This window comes from Chiloscyllium plagiosum, chromosome 18 (genome assembly GCF_004010195.1).
Source record: "Chiloscyllium plagiosum isolate BGI_BamShark_2017 chromosome 18, ASM401019v2, whole genome shotgun sequence".
NCBI lineage: Eukaryota > Metazoa > Chordata > Chondrichthyes > Orectolobiformes > Hemiscylliidae > Chiloscyllium > Chiloscyllium plagiosum.
In genome coordinates, this window is record NC_057727.1 from 50,532,422 (window position 1) to 50,559,646 (window position 27,225).

The 27,225-nt window shown below is 42.0% G+C and overlaps 1 protein-coding gene across 2 annotated transcripts in view; it reads right to left on the reverse strand.

The window, feature by feature from the left end:
* LOC122559093 (contactin-4-like) overlaps positions 1-27,225 on the reverse strand; it is a 2,522,648-nt gene that overhangs the window by 2,142,876 nt on the left and 352,547 nt on the right. For both annotated transcript variants that reach the window (XM_043708367.1, XM_043708366.1), the window contains one exon: positions 22,489-22,584. The gene's annotated coding sequence lies outside the window, so the exon portion shown is untranslated. The remainder of the gene's footprint in view (positions 1-22,488; positions 22,585-27,225) is intronic.

The following is a 27,225-nucleotide window of genomic DNA, read 5'->3' on the forward strand; positions in this document are numbered from 1 at the left end:
GGCAGTAGAGATGACCCAGATAATTATAGACCAGTGAGCCTTACTTCTGTTGTAGGAAAGGTTTTTGGAAAGGATTATAAGAGATAAGATTTATAATCATCTAGCAAGCAACAATTTGATTTCAGATAGTCAACATGGTTTCGTCAAGGGCAGGTCGTGTCTCACAAACCTCATTGAGTTTTTGAGAAGGTGACCAAGCATGTAGATGAGGGTAGGGCAGTTGACGTGGTATACATGGACTTCAATAAAGCCTTTGATAAGGTTCCACATGGTAGGTTTTTGGAGAGAATGCAGAGGATGGAATTGAGGGTGATTTAGCAGTTTGGATTAGAAACTGGCTTTCTGAAAGAAGTGGTGGTTGATGGAAAATATTCAGCCTGGAGTCCGGTTACTAGTGGTGTGCCACAAGGGTCTGCTTTGGGATCACTGCTGTTTGTCATTTTTATAAATGACTTAGACACAAGCATAGGTGGATGGATTAGTAAATTTGCAGATGACATTAAAGTCAGTGGAGTAGTGGACAGTGTGGAAGAATGTTACAGGTTGCAGGGGGGCTTGGATAAATTGCAGAATTGGGCTGAGAGGTGGCAAATGGAGTTCAATGCAACTAAATGTGAAGTGATGCACTTTCGAAAGAATAACAGGAAGGCAGAGTACTGGATCAATGGAAAGATTCTTGGTAGTGTGGATGTGCAGAGGGATCTCGGAGTCCATGTATATAGATCCCTGAAAGTTGCCACCCAAGTGGATAGTGCTGTTAAGAAGGCATACGGTGTGTTAGTTTTCATTCATAGAGGGATTGAGTTCTGGAGACGCAATATCATGCTGCAACTATACAAAACGCTGATGCGGCCACACTCGGAATATTGTGTATAGTTCTGGTCCCCATATTTTGGGAAGGATGTGGAAGCATTGGAAAAGGTGCAGAGGAGAATTACCAGGATGCGGCCTGGTCTGGAGGGAAGGTCTTATGAGGAAAGGCTAAGAGACTTGAACCTGTTCTCATTGGCTAGAAGAAGGCTAAGAGGGGATTTGATAGAGACATACAAGATGTTCAGAGGATTAGATAGGGTAGACAGTGAAAGTCTTTTTCCTAGGATGATGACATCAGCATGTACTAGGGGGCCTAACTACAAATTGAGGGGTGATAGCTTTAAGACAGATGTCAGAGGCAGGTTCTTTACACAGAGAGTGGTAAGGGTGTGGAATGCACTACCTGCTAACGTAGTAACTCAGCCACATTAGAGAGATTTAAACAATCCTAAGATAAGCACATGGATGATTTTGGGATAGTGTAGGAGGACGTGCTGAGAATAGTTCTCAGGTCGGCGCAACCTCGAGGGCCGAAGGGCCTGTTCTGCGCTGTATTATTCTATGTTCTAAAGACATATCAGAAATGACTTCCAGACTCCTCAGACCCCTTGGCATCATGGTAACCGACAAACCTACCAACACACTTCAATAGCGACTAATAAACACACACATCCTAGGAGAGGTGAAACAAGGATACAAATGAGAATTCTTAGAGGCATGTCATTCGAACCAGGACTCCATCAATAAACACATCGACTTAGACCCTATCTACCTTCCCTTGAAAAAAGAACCAGAAATGACATCACCCACCTTAAGAAACTAAGACCTATAAATAGAGAAGCAGGACATATCACCAGTGCTTCACCAGAGACTCACTGAAGATGTTACCTCGTATGGTGACAAAACATCTGAAAACAAACCTTCAGCCTCAGCGAGTTAACTTACATACTTATAGTCCTTCATCTTCACCAGCACATTGTACAAAACAGAAAAATGCTTGCCCAATCAGTCAAAAGGCTAGCTCAAAAGCAACCTGACATGAATACCTCGAGACTTACATTGACAAAGGTGAGGATCCCCTTAAATACTTCTAAATCGTTTAATCTTTCAATTCCTTTTTGAAGTAAATGAGGTAAACCATTTAGGACTGAGATGAGGAGAAATTTCTTCACCCAGAGAGTGGTGAGATTATGGAATTCACTACCATAGAAAAAGCAGACAAGGCCAAAGCATTCTGTGATTTCAAGAAAGAATTAGAAGCACTAGGGTTCCCCCTTGCCTCCATTGCTCAGACCTTTGAGTATAGAATTTGAAACGTCATGCTGAGGTTGTACAGGATGTTGGTGAGTCCTCTTCTGGAGTACTGGCTCTGGTCACTCTATTGTAGGAGGGATATAATTAAACTGGAGAGGGCTAAGAAAAGGTTTACCAGGATGTTTCTGGGAATGAAGGGCTTAAGATATAAAAATAGGCTGGAAAGGCTTGAATTTGTTTTCGCTGGGGTGCAGGAGGTTGAGGGCTATCCTATTGAGGCTTATAAAATCATGAGGGGCAGAGATAAGGTGAATGACAAGGGTCTTTTCCCTCTGGTGGGGGGGCTCAAAACTAGGGGACATATTTTTAAGGTGAGACACAGGGAGTGGTTCGAGTGTACAATGAACTGTCTGAGGATGTGATGGATGCAGATACAGTTGCAAGGTTTAAAAGACATTTGGATTAGTTCATGAATAGGAAAGGTTTGGAAGGATATGGGGCCAAATCCAGGCAAGTGGGACTCATTTTGTTTGGGACACGGACAGCATGGACTGGTTGGACTGAAGGGTCTATTTCCATGCCTTATGACTCGATGGATTTATGATTCTATAAAAACAGGATATTGAGATAAATGACCAGTGTTCGGGCGAAAACAAAAGACAACTCTGATGAATAAATTTAAAAATGGAGACTATTGTCATTTTGAAAGTTTATATCAGCCACTTTAACATTGCCCTCGTGATTGAAACTGTAATACTTCACTTCCCACTATAAATGTGAGGGCTGCCCACATTCTTAATTAACATAAACTTGGTGCCTATGGTTTATAGTTGGCATAAAATGGCTAAAGAAGATCGTTAGCTGAATTATGGCCTTTATATTCGTAATAAACATCTCAGAAAAAAGCCACACAATAGGATCTTATTAAGAAGAAGCAAAAATGTAGTCACTGGTTCCATACAGATAGTTTTGATAAGGGACATCCTTTAGATTGTTGCCAAGACCACCGCTTCCTCGATCGTGGCCAAAACCACCGCAAAGGCTGCCTGTCGCGTCACTTTTGGCCCAGCGATGGCTGCTACGTTAGCCACTTCCGCCCTCAGCAACGTCACTCATTGGAACATCACTGATGGAAGTACTGCTGCCAAAGACACCACGAGTATCATATGGGACGTCACTTCTACCCCGCACATGCCACCGAATGTACTGCTTACACACCCCTGACACCACCCCCTCCCCTCCACCAAGGTGAGCATCACTTCCTTTGGTGACATCACCCACGATACCATGACCACACCCACTCCAGAGACAGTCTCCGCCCCCAACTCCTACTCTACACCAGATTATAGTCCCCAGGCTTACCGCGTCTTTTCCATCTCTCCAGACCTCCCCCTCACTGAGGATGAACGATCTGACCTCAGTAAAGGTCTCACCTTCATCCCACTATGCTCCCGGATCAACAAATTCCATACACATTGTGACTTCGAATTTTTCTTCTGCCACCTCCATACTTATTTTTTCCATCAGGATTCCTACCCACCCTCTGAGGACCCCTCCTCCTGCCTCCAACACACCCCATCCACGTGGACTCTCAATGATGGTCTATTGCCTTCCCTCTATCTCTTCATTTCTAACTACCGCCATGACATTGACCACCACAACATGTTCACCTATCTCACTCACTCCAACCTCCCATCCTTGCAAAGCACAGTCCTCTACTGCTCCTGCTCCAACCCCAACCTCACCATTAAACCAACTGATAAGGATAGCCGCAGTGGTAGTTTGGCGCATCGATCTCTATACCACTGAAGCCAGGTGTCAACTCACAGACACCTCCTCCTATTGCCCCTTCAACCGCAATCTCACCTCCCATCACTAAACCATCATCTCCCAGACCATCCACCACCTCATCATTTCAGCCGATCTCCCACTGACAGCCTCCAACCTACTAGTCCCAGAAAACCACACCAACCAGTTCTACCTCTTACTTAAAATCCACAAACCAGTCAACCCATTGTCTCTGCCTGCTGCTCAATCAAACTTATCTCCTCATATCTTGATACCACCCTGTTCCCCTTCATCCAGGAATTCCCCACAGATATTTGGGAACATCACCCATGCCCTCCACCTCCTCCATGACTTTTGTTTCCCCAGACCCCAACACCTCATCTTCACCATCGACGTCCAGTCCCTGTACAAGTCATGCACCATGGTAAAGGCCTCTAAGCCTTATGTTTCTTCCTCTCCCACTGGCCCAACCAGTACTCTTCCACTGACACACTCATTCAATTGGCTAAACCAGTCCTCACCCTCAACAACTTCACCTGCGAATCCTCCCACTTCCTTCAGACCAAAGGGGTAGCCATGGACACATGCATATGTCCCAGCTATGCCTGCCTCTTCACAGAATACCTGGAACAGTCCATCCTCCATAGCTACACTGGCATTATTCTCCACCTTTTCCTTCTCTACATTAATGACTGTATCGTCGTCACCTCGTGCCCCCATGAGGAGGTTGAACAGTTGATCAACTTCACAAAACCCTTCCACCCTGAGCTCAAGGTCATCTGAACCACCTTGTGAACTCCCTTCCCTTCCTTGATGTCTCTGTCTCCATTTCTGGCAAACAATTCAACATGGACATTTACTTCAAACTCACCAAATTCCACAGCTACCTGAACTACAGCTCCTCCTACACCCTCTCCTATAAAACCTCTATCTCTTACTCCCAATTCCTCCGCCTCCACCGTATTTTCTCCCAGGAGGAGGAATTCCACTCCAGAACATACCAGCTGGCCACATATTTCAAGGAGTACAATTTCCCCTCCTCCATGTCAACAAGGCCGTCCAGCGCATCTTCTCCACTTCTCGCACCTCTGCTCTTGAACCCCACCCTTCCAACTGCAACAAGGATAGAACTCCACTGGTCCTCACCTTCCACCCATCAAACTCCAGATACAATGCATCATCCTCCGCCATTTTGGCCACTTACAGTCGGACCCCATCATGAGAGATATGTTTCCCTCCCCATCCTATTCAGCATTCTGCAGAGACTATTCCTTCTGTGACTCTCTCATTAGGTCCCCACTCCCCCACCAACCCACTTTCCACTCCCTGCACCTTTCCTTGCCACCACAAGAGGTGTAACACCTATGCCCACACTTCCCCCCCCTCACCTCCATCCAAGGCCCCAAAATATCCTTCCACATCCAGCAGAGATTGTGCTGCACATCCAAATACTTCATCTAATGTGTCTGTTGCTCTTGAGGTAGTCTCCTCTACATTGGGGAGACAGGACACCAACTTCCTGAGAACATCTCTGGGACACACACACCAAAAAACCTCAGTGCCTTCTGGACGATCACGTCAACTCCTCCTCCCAAGACATGCAAGTTCTGGGCCTCCTTCATCGCTAAATCTTAGCTACCTGATATCTGGAGGAAGAACGCCTCAACTTCCACCTTGGGACCCTGTAACCACACAGCATCAACATCAACTTCACCAGTTTCCTCATCTCCCCTCCCCCCCCACATTATCCCAGTTCTAACCCTCCAACTTGGCACCATCCTCTCGAATTGTCGCACCTCTCCATCTTCCTTCCAACCCATCCTCTCCACCCTCTGCTCCGACCTATCACCATCACCTCCCCACCTGCATCTACCTATCACCTTCAAAGCTGCCTATCGCCCAGCCTCACTCCCCCTCCTATTTATCTCTCAGCGCCCTTCCGCCCCAGCCCCACATTTCTGACAAAGGGCTTATGCCTGAAAGGTCAACCCTCCTGCTCCTCGGATGCTGCCTGAGCTGCTGTGCTTTGCCTGCGCTACACTTTTCTCCAACACCTGCAGTCCATACTTTCTCCACATCCTTCAGAAATACTGATAGAAGGCCCTCTTTCAAGCTCATCCAAACTTTGCTTTATAATATGAGATGGAAGGAGAAAAGTCTTGACTTACATTAGTTAAGATCTTTCAGATAATTGGAATCATAGCTCCATGCACAATTAGATCTATACGTCATGAGGATTTAAATGTAACAGACATTAAGGGATGTAATTGAATTCCTGTGGACAGACTGCCTTAGACAGTAGGGAAAAGCTCCCAGACTTTTGGCAGGGACGATTGAATAGCAGGTGCATATTCAAATGTGATTGAATAAGATGCATTGTGAAAGCCCAAGGATGGCTGATAACAGTGTCTGGCCAATGAGGTCTGGTCATGAGATCATGTCAAGACCACCAAATGTTCATTAACTGATCACACAGTCAAATGATTGACCTGATTGGATGTATATCTTATCAATCAATAACATAAATGGTTTGGAAACTCAAAGGTGGATTGAAAACAAATGCATAAAAGATTTTATCTTCCTTTGTTCAGTGAAGAAGCTTCTGGACCTCCAGAGGTATATTTTTCCCAATGGTGTAACATCAATAAACTCTTTAACACTGCAAGTGCACTGTAGGTACTGAATGCTTCATTTAGTTATTCTGCATCACCAATCAGCCATGCTCATAATGAACGGTGAAGTTGGCTCGAAGGGCCTATTCCTGCTTTTCATTCCAATGTTCCTGTGTAACTATGTGAAACCCAGTTATTAATTCCTCCTATTTTGATTTGCTGGGCAGGGTTAGTGAAGTAGTGAGGTAGAAGTGTACTGATCCCAAAACCAATTTCATAAAAAAAAACCTTGATTCAGGGGCTTGTTCTTCATCACCAAATATAACCAATCTTGTGCTTTCTTGTAAGCAGCTGCTGTAGATGTTTATTGAACATCAAAACTGTTTGTGGTCACATATACTTTCAGCCCAGGTAACCATGTTGCTGTATTCAGCTTTGTGGCAATCATTTTCAACCTTGAAAATGTGAGAGACAAATAATATTTTCTTTCACAGTTGTGGTTTCAAAAAGTACAGTTACTATTTGCTACACAACAGGACTTTTCTTCTGATAGTAGACTCAAGTTTAAAGTGAAAAATCTCACCTCCGTCCAATAATTTTTTTTATATCATATATCATTTTAAACAAATCAAAATGTCAGAAATATTGTTCTCCAATCACAACACCTGACAGTCTCTCAGTTGGCTGCAAAGGTTTTGTCTCCTTACACTTACAAGTACTTGTCAATCTTTGCATGAAGAACTGCTTTAACTCCCATTGGTTACAACCCAGCATCTCTGCTCCTACTTTTTATTGCATGCCTCAAAATAGCACTTTCCAACTTTCTCTCAACTTCTGGAACATTTTGATAAATTCTCCTCTTCAAAAAGGGGGGAAAAGCTCATTTCTCTAGCCTATCCTCACAGATGTATCTTCAAATACGAGGAATCAGTTTTATGACTCTGCCTTGCACTCCAGGTAGAATCATACGTACACCTTGAACTGACCAATGCACTGTACATTTTTACACTATTACCTTCAAAATTAGTGAGTGTTGTGAAGATTTGTAGCTCAGGCTGAGGTTTTGGATGTAGTTTTGTTCGCTGAGCTTGAAGGCTCATTTCCAGATATTTTGTCACCCTACTAGGGAACAGTAGGCCTGAAGACCACTGAAGATGTTACCTAGTAGGATGACAAAATGTCTGGAAATGAAACTTCGAACTCAGTGAACAAACCTACATCCAAAACCTTCAAAATTATATTTGACCATCTGATTGCTGATCTGCAGGGACTGAATATATTAGACAGCCAATGGACATCTCTCAACTTTGCAATTCGTTTGTTCAATCCGAAAAAGAGAGAATAGCTTTCTTCTGGTATTTTCTAGTTACTCACATATTGAGTTTTCATTGTTCTGAACATTTACAAACTTTATCCAGTTTATTTTGTAGGTGCTCGGTTACCTCATCAGATGTGGCCTGTCATAATTTCAGATTACTAATTTGTGTTGGCTTGAGGCTGGGGGTCTTTGTTGCCACTAATCCTCCTTTCAGTGCTGAGAAGAAGGACCTATCTAATTGTCTGTGGTAAAACTTAACCACAACAGAGAATCTTAACAAGAAGAGACAGTTGCACAACAATTTAGAGTCTCGTGCATGATAACAATCACAGATACAATTAACAAGAACTCACTCATAGCAATTAGAACCATTGATTTGGAGCCAGGTGCCCTGCAAATGTCTCAATTGGATTTTGGGCAACATTAACAATTTATCTACTCGAAGTTTGTCAACAACTCTTTCATAACTTTTATCTGATACAAAACTGCCAACCCACACAGAAAATAAAAAGGGTGTACCCAGATGCCTTCAAGAGAACAAGAAACTGATGCAGTAGTGCCATTCAAGGAAGTAATGTAGTCACTTCTGATGATTCCAGGTTCTGGTAGACTTGCTCATAATGCAGCATCTCGGGGGCCAATAGCTCAGCTTCCCTTATAGTGCAGGTCATAGCCATAAACTCTCACTGCAGGATGTCAGACTGAGCCAACGAGATCAATACTTGCCTCATGCAGTGCTCACATCACCTTATTAACTCTCAAGCAATTCCTGCAAATTAATCAGTCCGCAAACAATTAGGATTGATGAGACCCACTCCGTGGGTATGACAGTGGCTCCATGTACATTGAATGTGCTATCATCTCACAGAACAACAACATGCATGCTCTCACCAAGGTCATTTCACCTGTGTCCTAGCAGTTGCCTTTCAGTCAATCAGCCCAAACCTGATTTTTTTCTTTTTGTTCCGGTCTTGACATAAGCAGGCACAGACTGCTTCAGTATCAGGAGTTGTTGTGAATGGAAAGGATTATATAGTCATTGCCCATCTGGTGTGCATTCGTGGGCTACACTTAAGCAGTCCCAGCATCAGAAACATTGTAATGAGCACATAGAAGACCTGCTCCACAATGGTCTGGAATGTTCTATTCTTCTCATTATATATTTATTCAGAGAACACGGTTTCACCATCACAGAAACAAATCTGCCTAAACATTATTACACTCTCTCTGTGATAATAGTGTCCTTCCCAAATTAAGGGGACTAAAACTGTAACAGTCCTCCAGGTGTGTCTAATAAAGGTTTCATCCAACTGAAGCAAGTCATTGTTCATCTCATACTCAAATCCTCTTGTCATACCTTGCCAATAACCTTCCTAATTCCCTGCTACACCTGCATGTTGGCTGTCGTGGACTTATTGACATGGACACCTCGGTCCCTTTATGTACCCCTGCAGTTTCTAACCTCTCATGTTTAAGAAACACTATAAGCATCTGTTCTTCTGACTAAGTCACATTTTTTCCACATTACATTCCACTTGCCACATTATTCCTCACTCATTAAGTTTGTCCAAATCCTTTTGAAGCTGTTTTGAATTTTCCTTACAGCACAAATGGCCAGTAAGCTTGACTTTGTAAACTTGGAAGTATTCCATTTGGGTCCCACATCCAAATAAAAAAAAAAATATGTGAACAGAATGGTGCCAAGTGCTGATCCTTGTGGTACTCCACTTTGTTTTCTGCCTGTTGATCATTCTGGGTTTGTACAAGTGCACTAACTCATATCTTTTACAGTTTAAGAATGCATAGGAGAAGGTGAGGACTGCAGATGCTGGAGATCAGAGCTGAAAATGTGTTGCTGGAAAAGCGCAGCAGGTCAGGCAGCATCCAAGGAGCAGGAGAATCGACGTTTCGGGCATGAGCCCCTCTTCAGGAAACCTTCTTCAGGAAACCTTCAGCCTGAAGAAGGGCTCATGCCCGAAACGTCGATTCTCCTGCTCCTTGGATGCTGCCTGACCTGCTGCGCTTTTCCAGCAACACATTTTCAGCTCGAATTTAAGAATGCACACCAATCTCCTATGAGAACTTTATTGAACGTTTTGTGGAAATCCACGTACAACATTTCTCCAGACCCCCTTTATAAAAGTTATTTCAGTGACATCCTCAACAAACTCCAGCAGAATCATCAAAAAATTTCCCATTCACAAAGCCTTGCTGATTGTGCTCAATCAGATTTATTATTATCCAATTCCCCACTTATTATGTCTTTTATATTGAATGCTAGCATTTTCTCTACCACTCACATCAAGGTAATAATGCTGTCATTTTCCGTTTGCTCTCTCTTCTTTCTTAAAAAGTGGGGCCACATTTCCTATCTTCCAACCTAGTCCAAACCTATAGCATTTTGGAAGATGATCACCAATTCATCCACCTTCACCACAGCTTTCTTTGTCAACATACTGTTGTGTGGAATATCAAGATGCAGGAAGTTTTCAATTTTCAATCCTATTAATTTCTCAATTAGTTAACACTAATTTCCTTCAATTCCTAATTCTCCCTCATCACTTGAATCTCTAATTCTGGCAGATTTATTGTATTTTCCTCAGTGAATATAGAAACAAAGTGATCATTTAGCTCCTCTTCCATTTTGCTATTCTCCATTATAAATTCTCCTAACTCTGCCTGTAATACCACACTACTCAATACTTTCACTAACATCAAGATCTTAAAGAAATCTTTAGCAGGGGCAATGGCTCATAGCACTAAGAAATTTTTATTCTTTTCTATGTAGCTTCCAAATACCTCTCCTAATACAGGAGCGAAAGGAGCACAGCTCAGATTAAATGCTCACCTTTATCAGGACTGTGATTCAGTCTAGAGGATGCATGATCAAGGCATGTCTTCCCACTTTCCACCAGCACAGTGATAGTCACCTCAGTGCACAAAGTATCTAGTGTAGACTCAGGGTCATACTCTGGTGAGCACAACACAAAGATAGGATCTCACCAAGAAGAGGAAGAAATAGTTTAAGCCTCTGACACTTCCAAGAACAGGAACTTGATCTCCCTTAAGCTGCACCAGCCCTGAGATAGATGAAGAAGGTTGAAATGCACACTATCAGGGAAGAGGAGTAACAACTTTGGATACCGTAGAGATGTCTTGCCACACTTCCTGTCCTCCACCATGGGCCCAAATGCTTCTATCCGGAAAGACCTAGGAGGTTACTGAACCTGAACCCATGAAAGAGCCACCGAATGGGCCAGTGCGCTCCAGGATCTGGAGTGCCTTGGGATAGCCAATAAAAAAGTTATCTGAAGCAAGAAGGCAAAGCAATCAGCTGTCTTACTCAAAATGAGCTGAGGCTGCCATTGCAGTAAGAGAACAATTAAGACGTATTCTAGTCACGTTGGCCGCACAAGTGTCAATCATCCACTCAACATAGCATTTGAACAAATTCAACATCTTGTCCAACAGTTCTGTTGACCCTTTCAGCTGAGAAGGCTCTGATTATTTTGGTTTTACTTACAGACTAACCTGAAGAGCAATGATGGGACCCGGAAGCTCACACATTCATCATGTGCGGCAATGCAAAGAGCTTTGGGGCACTGCAAAGGGAAATTGTATCTCACTAACTTGATTGGGTTGTTGAGGAGATAACCAAAAAAAGTTAAAAGGGACCTAGGGGCAACTTATTGGTGGTGCACATGTGGAACGAGCTGCCAGAGGAAGTGGTGGAGGCGGGTACAATTACAACATTTAAAAGACACCTGGATGGGTGCTTGTGTAGGAAGGGATTGGAGGGGTGTGGACCAAATGCTGGCAGATGGGACTCAATTAGTTTAGGATATCGGGCCGGATTGGACAAATTAGACCAAAGGGTCTGTTTCCATGCTGTGTAGCTCTATGCCTCTAAGTCAATCAGCAGATTTTGTTCACTCTCCATCTCTGTGATAGAAAATACTCATGGTAGATGAAAGTTTGTGTCTAATCAGTGCAGCATGTAATCGTCCATATCTCCATACTGATGCTCTGGAAAGAAACCTAAACAGAAGTTAGTGGCGCAAATGCTGAGATTTCAACTATTTACAATCCATATCAATGACATCAATGATGGAACTGAATATATGGTAACTAAATTTGCCATGCCAAAGCAGATCAAAAATTAAATGGTCAAGATGGAGAGCCTGCAAGAGGATACAGACAGGGTAAGTGGACAAAAGTGTTGGCACATGGCTTGTAATGTGGGAAAATGCAAATATGTCCACCTTAGCAGCAAGGATAAAGCAGTGTATGATTTAAATGGAGGGGGAGGGGTGGATTGCTGAAATTGATGTTACATGAATCTCAAATTTCAATGCAGGTAGCACAAGTGAAAAACACACAGAATTTTAATGTTTGGGGAATGTCATGGAAAGGCAAGGAAGCTTTATTGAAGTTGCACTTGACATTGGTAAGATCACATCAAGAATAATGTCACCTTGTTTACAAAAAATTGTATTGGAAGAGAAGATCCACATGATTCAATTCTGGGACGAACGGCTTATAAAGAAAGGCTGAACAGATTGGGCCTATCCTCATGGAATTTAAAAGAATGAAAGGTGATCTTACTGAATTCTACAGGATCTTGAAGGGATTTGGTGAAATAGATATTGGGAAAATCTTCCTCTGATGGGAAAGAGTAGAACTGGAGGACAGGGTTTAACAATAATCAGTCTCCCTTTTATGACAGAGTTGAAGAAGAGTTTTTCTGGCAGAGAGTCATTAATATGCAGAATTCTTTTCCCCAAGAATCATTGAAGGCTGGGTTAAATTTATTCATAGCTGCGTAGATATATTTTTATAAAACCGAGAACTGTGAATGCTGGAAATCTGAAAATAAAACACAAATTACCAGAGAGACCCAACAGGTCTGACAGCATCTGTGGAGAGAAAACAGAGTTAACATTTTGAGTCCACTGAACCTTCTTCAGAAATCTGAAAGAAAAAAACATTTTTAATGAGCAAGAGAATCAAGGTTTATGGGGACAGTCAGGAGACAGAGTTGGGATCAATCCTAATCTTCTGATGGAGAAGACTGCTCATACTCCCTAGTTCAACGCTCCAACTAAAAAAGTTAAAATGCTAATTTTTAGTCATTTTCATCCAATTGCCCAATTGTTTCTTGGAGCCAAACAATCAATTCTGTTTTTGTTCCTTTTCAAAAAACTATTTGAATTACAAATCTTGGCATGGCGAACAATTAGAATTTCCACAGGTAAGAACTATTATAACATTAATCATCCTTCTCATATTAAAGTGCCTGTCAAATTCATATCTGGAATGTCCCTGTCTTAACTTGACATTGACTACAGGGAATCTGAATTCACAAAATTCTCGGTCACTTTTTCATACTTCTGTGGATGGAAGTTGCTTTACAAGCATTTTACAAAATAGGATTTATGTCAGATAATTTTCTAGAGTTCAAAACGATGTGCAGGATCATTATATTTCATCACTCTGTCAAGAGATCAAATTAATTGGCTCAGTATCACAGCTAATAGGGATTCAAAGTCTATTAATGGAAGAAGTTATTACTTTTTGACCTGTACTGCAATAGATATGAGTTGTATACATTTACATAAATCAGCTGTCTGAAAATTCTAGTTTGAAAGCTGTCAGCTCTCGAAAGTGATGAATACTTGGAGTCAATGTTTAATATAAAAGCAGCACAATAGTAAAATGTTGCAGAGTTTCACATTCATTCCTCTGAAAAGAACATTAATGCAGCTATAAAGAATTACTTTGGTTAAAAAAAAAGAAAAAACAGGTTCGAAATGAGCCTGTGCTAATAAGACATGCTAGTTTGAAATCTTACTTTTAGCATACAGTTTCTGATCCTAATTGCTAATTACCATAATTTGAACTTGCCTTGAGGTGCTGAGACAGAAATACCAGCAGTTTCAACATTCAAACACTGATTACGCACAATTTTCATGAAGCAGTATCTGTAGGTTCTGCACACCCACTTAAGCTGATGGTGTGGAGTTGTGTATCAGCTTGCATGAGCATCGCTCAGAGATGAGTCAGAGGACACATTGGATCTGAGACAGAGCCTTTCAGATCCACATGCAGATAGATGTATTGTACACTCACAGAGGAGTCATCCACTTTCCCAAACTCTTCCTTTCTTACACACGCATTCTGAGAGTTGGCATCACCAGTCAGAGATCATGGCCCTGTGTGCAAAGCTCAGGGAGATGGAAAGAAAATGATAAGCAGGATATTAAAAATATAACTTCCAGATTGATTGCTGTGCCACACATTGGCGAGTAGTGAAATGGGTGGATAGAGCAGAGGAATTTATAACTTTAAATGTTGCAATTGGGTGGGGTCCAGATTCTTAACATCAGGCAAGCTTCTGGGAGAGGTGGGACCACCACAGTCCAGTTAGTTTGTAACTCTATACAGCAGGGACCAATCACCTTGCAGCATGGCTTACCCTTGTTGTTAGAGAGAGCTTTAACTATCCCAGCAAGGGTGTGGGAACCAGGATGAAGTATTAAAGGGGGCAAAAACAAAGGTGCACATAAGATTAAGGAAGGATGGATAGAAACATATACCAATTTATATAAATCAACTCTCTGTTTCACCATCCAAATTATTGCTTAAAGTGTGCAAGTTCAAGTGTGGTTCAGTGCAGCTAGATCAAAAGGTCGAGGTCTAAATTAAGTTTCCAGTGTATATAAAAAAGTGCACAAATGCTAAATACGTTTGGTGACTGCAGGTACCAACATTGTTGAGGTTATCTTATATCAGAGGGATAACAATTGCCTGGCTCATATAATTGTAGGATTGTGTGTAATATATTCCTAGACACGCAGGGTTCTGGAAACGTAAGAAAACAAAGAGAAAAGGACTGACAGTGTTGAACAAAGAGTAGCTTTGTATAAAAGAGAGAGAGGATGGCCTGGAGGGTCAAGGACAGAATCAATTTGATTAGTGTTAAGAAACAATGAAAGTACCGTTATGCGAATGGGCATATTCTCCAGGCCACAAATGAATGAAAAAGATACTGAGGAACAGACCTATTGGGAAACTAAAGAAATCAGTCATGTCAGGTCCAGGACATCTCAAAAGTTTCTGACCATTGCCTCTTGAGAGTCAATGGCATTACCATCATTGAAACCACCGTCCTGAAAACTGCCAACATCCTGAAGGCTACTATGGACAAGAAATTGAACTGGACTAGCCATACAAGTACTGTGGCTACAGGAGCAGGTCAGAGGTGAGGAATCCTACAGTGAGTAATGGAGCTCCTGACTCCATAAAGCCTGTCCACCACCTACAACGTTCATGTCAGGAGTGTAATTGAATACATCCCAATTTATTGGATGAGTGCTGCTCCAACAACACTCAAGAAGATTGACATCATCCAGAACAAAGTAACCATATTATTGGAAACCCATCCACAAGGATTCACTCCCTCCACTACATTTGGGAACTGGCCTGGAAATTAAAGGAAATTTATTACTGATATCGAAGAACACTGCTGATGAATTGGCACTGAGTGGTTGCAATACTGAGGGCCCACATCTGGTTGGATGTTGAATTGGTCAATGATGAAGGACTGGTGCTAACCAGCCAACTGCAGAGAATGTTAATTAAAAAGAGGAGGGAAGGAGATAACAGGTTCCTTTGTGGTGTTTTGCAAAAGGCAGAGTGATTTTGGAAGCTTCTGGACCGGTAGCTCTGGTTTGCTCTCTTGAGTATCCTCTCCAGTTATCAAATTGTTGAATGTTCTGACAAAAGAATTCCAATCTGCAAGAAATAAGTAAATATTCCTCAGTGTCTTCTGAAATTGTTTGCACTAATCATGTACCTTTGGAATTTGAGCAAGATATACAATTTTACATGCTTGTGAGGATCCATTTCACAAGCATTTCACGAAGACCTGGTTTTCAGAACTTGAAGCTCTTTCATTGAACTGACAAATTAAAATTATTTTATTTTATTTTCTATTTTTCCCTTAACCATGTCTGTCTCTAAGTTTTTCTGTGGGTGTGGGTGTTAGGATCAAGGAAAGTTGGATTTAGATTATATATATTAATTAGATTCCATTGTTGGCTACTTTTGTTCTGCTAAAGTTACACTATTCATAACAAATTGTTCACTTTTGTTTAAGTTATTAACTTGGGGGTGCCCAAGGTCTATTTTTGTAAGAATCAAAAACAGAAGTTGCTGCAAAAGTTCAGCAGATCTGGCAGCATCTGTGAAGAGAAATCAGAGTCAATATTTTGGGTCTGGTGACCCTTCCTTCAAACTTTATTCTTGTAAGGTCTGGTTAGGAGGAGATGATCCATTTTGAGCATCATTGGATGTTTTAATTTCACTTGCAAATCCAGTGATTGAGAGACTGGTTTGGTTTGGCTTGCTATCCCTGTGTCCAAAAGTACCACGGTGCCACACAGCCCTTCCTTTCATCTTTCTAAACAGTTGACTTAGACCACTCCTTAAGCATCTGTATTCGAGTAAATGCAAACCAAATTTATGCTACCTCTCCTTATAATTTAACCCATTTGTCTTGATATAATTCAAATGAATTTGCACTGTAAGTACTCCAAGACCAGTTCATCATCGTTGTGATGTGGTATTCAAAATTGCTTCAAAACTGCAGGTGGGGGTTTCATTAATGCTTTGCAAAACTGAAGCACAATTCCCTCACTTTACACACCAAACCACATGAGATAAAAGCCAACCTTCCATTAACGTTTTTAAATTAAATTTTTCTGCTGCACACGAACTTCGTAACTTTTTTTTATACCTGAGCATGAAAATCTCTCTGCTCCTTCAGATTTCCTTTCTGACACTAATTAACAATACATTGCAAAATTGTCTTTCATTGACCCAAAATGGATGATTATATGGAACATGCGCTTCCAGAATTTAATATCATTTATATGAACTGTTCTTGATTTGTTGTTATCTCCTGCTCCCATACATACATGCCGTGACCTTCAAAAACACGTGGAAATTTTGATCTGTCATAATTTGCTTCTTTATCAAAGTTATTTATACATGTGACAGAAGGTTGATACCCCAGTGCAAAATCCCAGGAAACAGGATTTCTAATATCCCACTGATTTTAATGTATTTCTTTCTCCAACCACCCATATATAACTAACCTATGTTACAAAATTATCTTCAATTCTGCTCAATCTCATTTTGTTTTTGTGAATAATAGTTAATGCAGAACTGTGTCAAATGTATCTGAAGATTCATGTCGATAATCTCCACAGACACTATTCTGTTCATCATGTTAGTGATCTACTCAAAAAATGCAGTCACATCGATTTGACGTAAGTTACTGTTCACAAATTCATGCTGAATCTCTTGGATTAATTTATAATTGTTCACAGATTCAGTCCCTTCATCTTCAGTACCATCCTGACAATTGTCATTAAGTTGACATGCTGATAATTGTCTGGATTCTTCCTCCTGCATGCTCCAGATATACAATGAGTAATGTTTGAAACATACATGCCCAAAGGCACAATTTCTAGCTCAAGAAATCTTTGGAACATAACAATTGCAGATGCAATTTTCTTTTCTATTTCTTTATTATCCTTGTACTACTGGTAATTTTATATTTGGACCTCTTACGTTCCTGAGAAAATGGATACAACATGTTAATTGATCATGTTTTTATTTCATTATCTGTTATCTTCATTATCCATCTGAGCATCACCAGCAGCTGCTTTTAATGTGGCCTGTCACATAGGGACTGTATTCCTAAGTGTTTTATCTGATTGTTTCCTAATGCAGGTCCATTACTCATCATTAAGTCGACATCATTCCATTTTCTTTTGAAACATTGTTTTAGAAAACTACATTTTAGAAAATGTATAATTTTTACGATTTGAGTTACTCTGCTTCTCAAAGTGCATGAAAATTAAAATTTCCTTTTAGCAACATGTAATTTCTGCTTTGTGCTCCCCGGTGTTTTATTTAATCATCCTAGCAACTACCCAAAGCTCTTTGGACAGCACCTTTGAAACTCATGTCCTCCATTACCAAGAAATACCAGGACAGCAGAGGCATAGAAATACTAAAACCTGTAAGTACCTCTTCCTAGCCACACACTATCCTGACTAAGAACTATATTGCTGTTTCTTCACTGTTGTCAATTAATATCCTGTTTAATATAGCCCTTTTCTAAAAGCACTATGGGTGTACCTACAACACATGGACTACAGTGATTCAAGAAATTGCCACCTTGAATGCCAATTAAGGATAAGTCCACATCCCTGAACAAATAGATAAAATTTTCTTCAGATCATTAGTGATCATCATTCCTTCAGATCATTGCCAACATCTCTTAGCAACTGTCAAAAGATTCTTTTGTCCTTTCCTGTTCCTTACTTCTTTCCCATAGAATTTCCTGGCCGATATATTTTACTGCTATCTTTTTGCACCAGTGCTGTATTCCTCAATATCAAAATTGCTACATTTTCCCCAATTTACATTCATTTTCCAAAGATCCGTATTAATATATATCACATTCCCAGGATTGGAATTTCATTGGGCATTTTATTTTTGCTCATGTTAAAAGCTCAAATGACAATGTTAAGGATTCACAAAACTCAGATGCTATTGAACGGACTGTGATCATTTGATTACAACTTACATACAGTACACCAGGCAAACAAAGCCACAAGTTGAGAAAGTAGCAAAACAGAAATTACTGGAAAAACTGAGCAGGCCTGGCACTATCTGTGGAGAGATAGGAGAGTTAACATTTCAAGCCCGGTGACTCTTCATCAGAACTGATAACAGCTGGTAAAAAGCGGTATTTATGCTGAAGACCAGATTAGGGGGAATGGGGAAGTTGAGTTGATAGGTGGAGACAGAGTTCAGTCAGAGAGACATGGTAGGGTAGACAGATAAGGGGATTCCTAGAACCATAGAATCCCTACAGTGTGGAAACAAGCTCTTCCGCCTACCAAGAGCACACCAACCCTCCGAAGAGTATCCCAACCAAGCCCATTCCCCTATTACTCTAAATTTACCCTGACTAATGCACCTAACCTACACATTTCTGAACACTATGGGCAATACAGCATGGCTGATTCACATAACCTGCACTTCTTTGGATTATGGGAGGAAACCGGAGCACCCGGAGGAAACCCACACAGACACGGGGAGAATGGGTAAACTTCACACAGTTGACCAAGGCTGGAATTGAACCTGGGTCTCTGGTGATGTGAGGCAGCAGTGCTAACCACCTAGCCACCATGCCACCCGTATTTATAGTAGTCGAAGAGTGTGGTGCTGAAAAAGAAAAGCAGGTCAGGCAGCATCCGAGGAGCAGGAGAGTCGATGTTTTGGATCATAAGCCTTTCATCAGGATTGTAGTAGGCCAGGACAAAAGGAAAACTGAATATGTGATCTTGAGAGTGAAGAATAGCAGAGAGTGGGTAAACTGTGCTAAAAGCTATCCATGTAATATCATAACAGGACTAAGCGTGGGTGAGAATTGGTTGGTTGTGCTGAAATTATGACAGGAACAGGGCTACAGGTTCCCTAAATGAAAGATCATCTCCAGCATCCACAGTTCTTTGTTTTATTTTAAGCAAGAAAGCAGGTCATGTGGTGCTCATTTTTGAGGTGGGTTCTGAGTTCCTTTTAGGTCCCAATCAGGTTCTTTAACATGAAGACACATTGTGGTTCGAAGACTACCGAATGTCATATGACTGCAATCATGAGACGGGTGTCCAGGGAATATCTCGTAAAAAGATGCAGAATACGCAAGTCACAATATTTATCAGCATGCAACACTGATTTGAAGCTATTTTGGAGCTCCATGTTCTAAACAAATCCCTTTCACTGCTTCACATAACTGAGCCTATACTCAGCAACAGGAAGGATCCACCAGTGCTGTCTCAACTCTGTCAATGCTGGTTCAGTTCATCTCGCTGTTGCTACAATTGTACAAGTGTTGGCAATTTTTGCAATTGTCCCAAGTGGCAAGTGTCTCCAAAGGGAGATGTACAGGTGTTTGAGGGCTTTTTGCTGATTAACAGTCATTTGGCACAGAAACAGGCCCTTCAGCCCTACTTGTCCATGCCAACCAGGTTTCCCAAAATGAAGTTGTTCCATTTGCCAGCATTTGGTCCATATCCCTCTAAACCTTTCCTGCCTAAATATCTTTTAAATGTTGTAATTCTATCTGCCACTACCACTTCCTCTGGCAGCTTGTTTCACATATGCACCATCCTGTGTTTGAAGAAGTTGCCTCTAAGTTCTCTGTTAAAGTTTTCCCCTCTCACCTGAAGGAGAAAATGAGGACTGCAGATGCTGGAGATCAGAGCTGAAAATGTGTTGCTGGAAAAGTGCAGCAGGTCAGGCAGCATCCAAGGAGCAGGAGAATCGACGTTTCGGGCATGAGCGCTTCTTCAGGAAAGAAGGGCTCATTCCTGAAGCCCTCCTTCCTGAAGAAGGGCTCATGCCCGAAACGTCGATTCTCCTGCTCCTTGGATGCTGCCTGACCTGATGCACTTTTCCAGCAACACATTTTCAGCACTCTTACCTGAAACCTACTTTGGACTCCCCTACCCTGGGGCAATGACCTTGGCTATTCAACATATCTATGACCTTCATAATTTTATCAATCTCTATAAGATCACCCTCAGCCTTTTATGCTCCAGGGAAGCAAACTCCCAGCCTGTCAAGCCTCCCCTCATAACTTAAACCTTCCAGTCTTTGCAACATCCTTGTAAATCTTTTTTACACCCTTTCCAATTGAATCACATCCTTCCTATAGCAGGGCGACCAGAATTGTGTGCAGTACTCCACATGAGGCCTTGGCAATGTCTTGTACAATGGTAACATTCCTTGAGCATATTCTATAATGAGGTGAGTGCTTTCTTGCCAGGTTACAAATTTATACTTGAAAACGAAGTGGAACAAGCAAAGCTTAAGAACGTAAAATACAGAACGCAAATAGACTGTAAATCAGTTGCTCAGAGGTACTTGTGCAAAACGGGCATTCCTGGAGACTACAGTAAAACTTGGAAAATAAAAAGAGGCAGGGAGAACATGACAAACTGCTGCAAAAAGAGAGGACAAAGAGGAGATGGGCTCTCAGCAGAAGGTCATTCCTGCCCCTAACTATTCTCCACTCTGGACCACATGTGTAACATGCCTACTTTTCACAAAGGATGACCTATCTGCTACAACTGCAACTACAATGTTAATTATTTTTCCTTTCCACCTCAGGCTGGAGATATTTGGAACATCGTAGAGTTTTCTTTCCACTGTGCTGCATTAGCAAAATCACTGATGGTCTGTAAGCAAAGAGATAACTACACTCTGGAGTCTCTGATTGAAAACCAGCAGGCAGTGTATGAGTATGTAGTTCTGTAAGAACTGCAGTCTCACCAAAGTTTAGAGTATTACTGAGTGCATGTACATTGCACTGTCTTACTGCAAGTTAATGGTACAGAAAGGGATCCTATTGCTTCAGTGTATACAATGGGGCAAAGATTCAAGCAGGTCAATATCAGGATCAAGTCAGCCAGCAGTCATGATGCTCTGATCAGACTACACTGCCCAACACAGAATACAATTGAGCTATCACAGCAATCCAAAGGGTAGCTACTGTGCAACAAGGGCTATTCACTGAAAGCACAGCTGAAAATGTACACACTTTTATGAAGGCATCTTTCTACACAAAATGTGAGAAGGCAGACATCATATCGCAGCAACTTTGCTGCTGCCCGAGATGTAATGAGGGCCAGTATTGGCAGAAATTGGCACAGCAGTATTGCAAGTATGGCAAGATTTGTGGTGGGTGCTGCAGTGAGGTGCACCCATTGACATCAAGAGAACAGCCCTAGCTACCAGTTACATCGTGAGAAATGAGGACAGGCAAATGAGGAAGGAATAAGAAAACATGGTGACAAACTTTACACTCACACTATCCATTTAGAACTTATCCGCAAGCTATCCATCCCTTTTCAACTGCCCCACACCTTATCTTCCCATCATTCTTAACCATTAGAGGCACCACTTGACCACAATGCAAAAATAAAAGTACACCACAGCACAAACAAGCCAAATCAAACTTTATAACTGAGCTTTGTATACGATAATCAATGAACTGTCCTTGTGCATTCTCTCAGATCCTGGAGCTTGAAAGAGAAGTACTGGGGATATGTAAACAGTACAATGAAGGCAGAGCCCTGGAGTGTCAAGAGGACTGCTGTTTGAGAATCTCTGAAACAAAATTGTGTCATATATATTATGGCTTTAAATAGATTGAGAAATTTGAAACTCTCTTTGGGGAAAGAAATGAAGATCAATTTATTGGGTTCAAATTTAATAATACACACCAAAGGAAGTAACAAATGCTCTGTATCAGATGTTAATAGAAAACAAGGGCATTTACATCTCCAAGGACCAAAGCATCTCCAACTTATGTCTGCTTTACAAAAGGTATTATAATGATTTTTATTGCATTGAGCTTTACTGATACACTTCATTCCACTGTGAATTACGAACAATAATTTTATTGTGAAGCCAATTCGACCACAATCCACAGCCAACATAATAAGCTTTCAGAGCATCAACAATTGAAACCCGACAGGCCTACTGTCTTCCTGGTGTGTAAAAAAAAACAAATTAGCATTAATCTATCAAGCAATTTTAAGTGCTCAGCAAATTACTTACCAATCAGCCTTCACAATGGTTCTTTGAAGAGTTCAATATTTCCTCTATTTAGGCTTTTGTAGCAAAGATACAGGTCTCTTCGCTAAAAGGTTTTCTCTGTTAAGCAAAGAACAAACACATCATTCTTAATCGATGGTCAAGAAACTATTAGACAAATATTTGCACAAAATGTTTTATTCACTTATCTAATTTTAACCCAACAATGCAACAGGATCAGGATATTCAAATCAAGGGGCTTTTAAGCGATGCCAGAATAGATTCAAAATGTCTGTCATAATGGACTCAAATTAAAGAAAAGTTTTCCACAATTGAAAAAAATCAGCACCATCATTGTACTGCGTCCATCAATGAGCTCAAGCTTGACTTAGCTCAGATATAGAATTAGAAGAGGAACAAATGACTCATTGATACATTTTACAACTTTCACACAATAACTATCACATCATGATTAATTAAATCGACACAAAAAGCATCACAGCTTTATTTCAAAATAGTAACAAGACTTTGATGCAGCTTTAGATAACATAACTCAATTTTAGGGCTAAAGAAGGTCCACTAAGCTAACACCTGGAACGGGCAAGGAGTCTGAGGAGGAAAGATTGGACAGGTTCAGCTCGTATCTGCTGGAGTTTAGGGGAGTAACAGGCAACTTGTCTGAAACAGAAGAATCTGAGATCTCGTAGAGTGGATTGCAGAAATGATGTTTCTTTTCTTTAAAATGGAGTAACAGCAGGATAAGGTTTCAGAAGTAATATTGTCAATGGACAAGATGGTGGCAGAGTAAGACCCTTCTGCCAGAGGTCCTCTATTCCACCTGTTCTTTTTCATAATCTTTCTTTCGTTCTTTCTCTCTTTTTTCCTTTTTTATCTCCATTAGCACCGGAAATGAATCCTTGAGGTGCAGCAAGCCTCTAATCAGTGCAAATATGGCGAGTCCCGGAAAAGTGTGCAGACTGTGGGTCCCGGAGTAATGTGTGGATAGCAAGTCCTGGAGCAGCACGCGGTCAGTGTGTCCCAAAGCAGCACGTGGGCAGTGAGCCCTGAAGCATAGTGCGGGCAGTGCATCCTGGACCAGCGCATGGACAGTGAGTACCGGAGCAGGGTGTGAGCAGCGAGTCCTGGAGCAGCATGAAGGCAGTGAGCTCCGGAGCACTGCGCAGACAGTGAGTCCTGGAGCAGCGTTTGGACAGCGAGTCTTGGAGCAGCGATTGGACAGCGAGTCTTGGAGCAGCGCGTGGACAGTGAGCCCCAGAGCACTGCAAAGACAGTGAGCTTCAGAGCATTGCACAGACAGTGCACCCTGGACCAGCGTGTGGACAGTGAGTACTGGAGCAGGGTGCGAGCAGCAAGTCCTGGAACAGCGTGAAGGTAGTGAGCTCCAGAGCACTGCGGAGACAGTGAGACCCGGAGAATTGCTCAGACAGTGAGTCCCAGAGCAGCACGTGGACAGTGAGTCCCAGAGCAGCACACGGACAGTGAATCCCAGAATAGCACGTGGACAGTGAGTCCCAGAGCAGTGCGCGGACAGTGAATGCTGAGCAGTGCGCAGGCAGCGAGTCCTGGAGCAGCATGCAGACAGTGAGTCCCGGAACAGCACACGGACAGCGAGTCCTGGAACAGCGTGTGAACAGTGAGCCCTGGAGCACTGTGCAGACAGTGAGCCTCAGAGCACTGTGCAGACAGTGAGCTTCAGAGCACTGTGCAGACAGTGAGCTTCGGAGCACTGCGCAGACAGTGCATCCTGGACCAGCGCGTGGACAGTGAGTACCAGAGCAGGGTGCGAGCAGCGAGACCTGGAACAGCATGAAGGCAGTGAGCTCCAGAGCACTGCACAGACAGTGAGTCCCGGAGAATTGCGCAGACAGTGAGTTCCAGAGCAGCGTGTGGACAGTGAGTCCCAGAGCAGCACATGGACAGTGAATCCCGGAACAGCACGTGGACAGTGACTCCCAGAGCAGCGCGCGGGGAGCGAGTCCCAGAGCAGCGCACGGACAGTGAGTCCCAGAACAGCATGCGGACAGTATATCGCGGAACATCACGCGGATAGTGAGTCCCAGAGCAGGAATCTGGGAGTGAGCCCCGGAACAACGCGTCTAAGTGAGTCCAGGAGCGGCGTATGGCCAGTGATTCCTAGATGGAGGTCAGCACAGGGGAGGCAGTCCTGGAAGTTACCCTGGAGCAGTTAAGGTGCTGGTATGGAGCAGACTGGAGGTTTGGAGTGCAGAGGGAATGGCTGTTGGAGTGGGCTCTAGCACAACTGGTCAGACCATCTGCAGAAGTCCTGCGCTGAGCTGTTACACTTTGATGTTTATTTGAATTTCTTTTTACCTGACTGTAATAACAATTCTTTAACAATGTCTTGTTTGTAACTTATTTTGTAAACTCTGTAAAGTAATTCAACCACTATTCGTTCCTCTTTTGTATCCAAGATTTGGACCTAGGTACTTGTACCTAAGATGGTGCCCTAAGAGACAGATAGTGTAAAAACTTTTCACTGTCCTTCTACACTGGAGTATACGTGACAATAAAGGATATTATATTCTATTTTTTTTTAAATCAACCAACTCAGAGATGCTACTCCACACTGAAAGCAGGTGGTACATGAACACAGCACTCCAGGTTCAGAGGTAAGGGAAATTACCACTGCACCACAAGAATCCCGTCTCAAGGTCACATTTTATATTCATCTCTGTTAAGAAATACATTTGGAGCAGATGGAACTTACACCTGGGCCCCATAGCTCGGAGGTAAGGACATTACCACTGTGCAACAAGACCCTCAGAAATGACGTTTACTTTTATGGAAGAATCTTGTACCTAGGGGCACCGATTAAAATAAAGGATTGCCAAGTTAGTACACAGTTAAGGATATTTATTTCTCTCTCAGAATGCTGGCAGTTTTTGGAACACTTCAAAAGGCAACAGAAGCAGAGTCTTTGAATATTTATTTTGAGGCAGAAGTTGTTGAATTCTTGATAAGCAAGCAAGTGAACGGTTACTGGTGGGAGGTGAAAATGTGAAGTAATCAGATAGGCCATGATCTTATTAAATGCACAGCAGGATCGAAGGTTTGATTGGCGTTCTTCTGGTTTTATTACAATGTGTCAGGATGGTAGTGTCTCTCTCTCTCTCTCATTCAGAAAGCCTGGGTTCAAATCCTACCTACTCCAGCAGTGTTTGTCATCATACTGGGGCACTTTATAGCGTCATTGAGATGTTCAGCATGGAAACAGACCCTTTGGTCCAACTCATCCATGTCGTTATCCTAAATTAATCTGGTCCTGTTTGCCAGTACTTGGCCCATATCCCTCTAAACTATTCCAAGTTGCATACCCATCCAGATACCTTCTAAATGTTCTAATTGTACCAGCCTCTACCATTTCTTCTGGGAGGTCACTCCATATAGGCACCACCGTCAACGTGAAAAAGTTGCTCCTCTTTCCCCTCTCAACCGAAACCTACGCCCTCTTGTTCTGGACTCCCCCAGCCCAGCTTAATTTCAAAATACCCTCAATGTACTTTTAACGTCAAAGTCAGTTCTTCAAATGATCCTTGAACATACATATCTCTGACTGTCTTTCCACTGATTTACATACAACACAGATGCAGGCCATTTTGCCCAAAAGGTACCTTTCGGCCCACTCTTGTCTGTCGATCTATATCCCTGTATGCCCTTCTTTATCTGCTTATTTAAATGTTTTGCATGAATTGCATCCAATGACAATACATTCAACATTTTCATCACCTTCTTTAAGTTCTCTATTGAATTTCTTGGTGTTTTGATCATATTAATGGCCTTTAATCTTTTTTTAAAGCGCATAAGTGAAAATGCATTTTTGTCAAGTGCTTCGGTCACCCTTCAGTCTACAGTTTCAAGCACGTTCATTTTTGATGTATAGGTGTATCTTTCAATTCTGCAGTCACCCTTACAAATCTTATTTTGTACATTGTCAAGCACTTTGATATCCTTGTGTGACATTGCTGTAGCTTTGAGGGGTGTATCGTGTCCTGGTTTCTTTCAAGAGAGAGATTGAATGAGAGGGAGCAAGCAGTCTGTGGTAACATAAACAGCTTGTGAGACCTTTGGTTTTTTTTTTGCAAGTTGGAACAGTAGAAGCAGCCTGAATGGATGTTACCCATTCTCATTTACCAGGATTTCTACTTTTTTTCAGAATTAGCTTTAACCATTTGCTGTTGGAATCTCAACAGGGAAGGAAGCTGCAATAAATGTCTCCTGGCTGCAACTCTCTCAGTTTTCACTTGATACTTTTTTTCTCTCTCTCGCTGCAGCTGGATTATATGTAAGATAATCTGTTTCTGGCTTTATCTTTTTGCCAAGGGGTGCATCTATAGGATGTTACTACATTGGAAAGTTAATTAGTAATAGTAACTGTAACTATTATTCTGTTAAGTTTCCCAATAGAGTTAATTGTTCTGAGTTCTTATTTCTTTTATTATATATTAAATATTATTTAGATTACTTACAGTGTGGAAACAGGCCCTTCAGCCCAACAAGTCCACACCAACCCACCGAAGCGCAACCCACCCAGACCCACTCCCCCACATTAACCCCTTCACCTAACACTACGGGCAATTTAGCATTCACCTAACCTGCACATTTTTGGACTGTCGGAGGAAACAGGGAGAATGTGCAAACTCCACACAGTCAGTTGCTTGAGATGGGAATTGAACCCAGGTCTCTGGCGCTGTGAGGCAGCAGTGCTAAGCACTGTTTGAA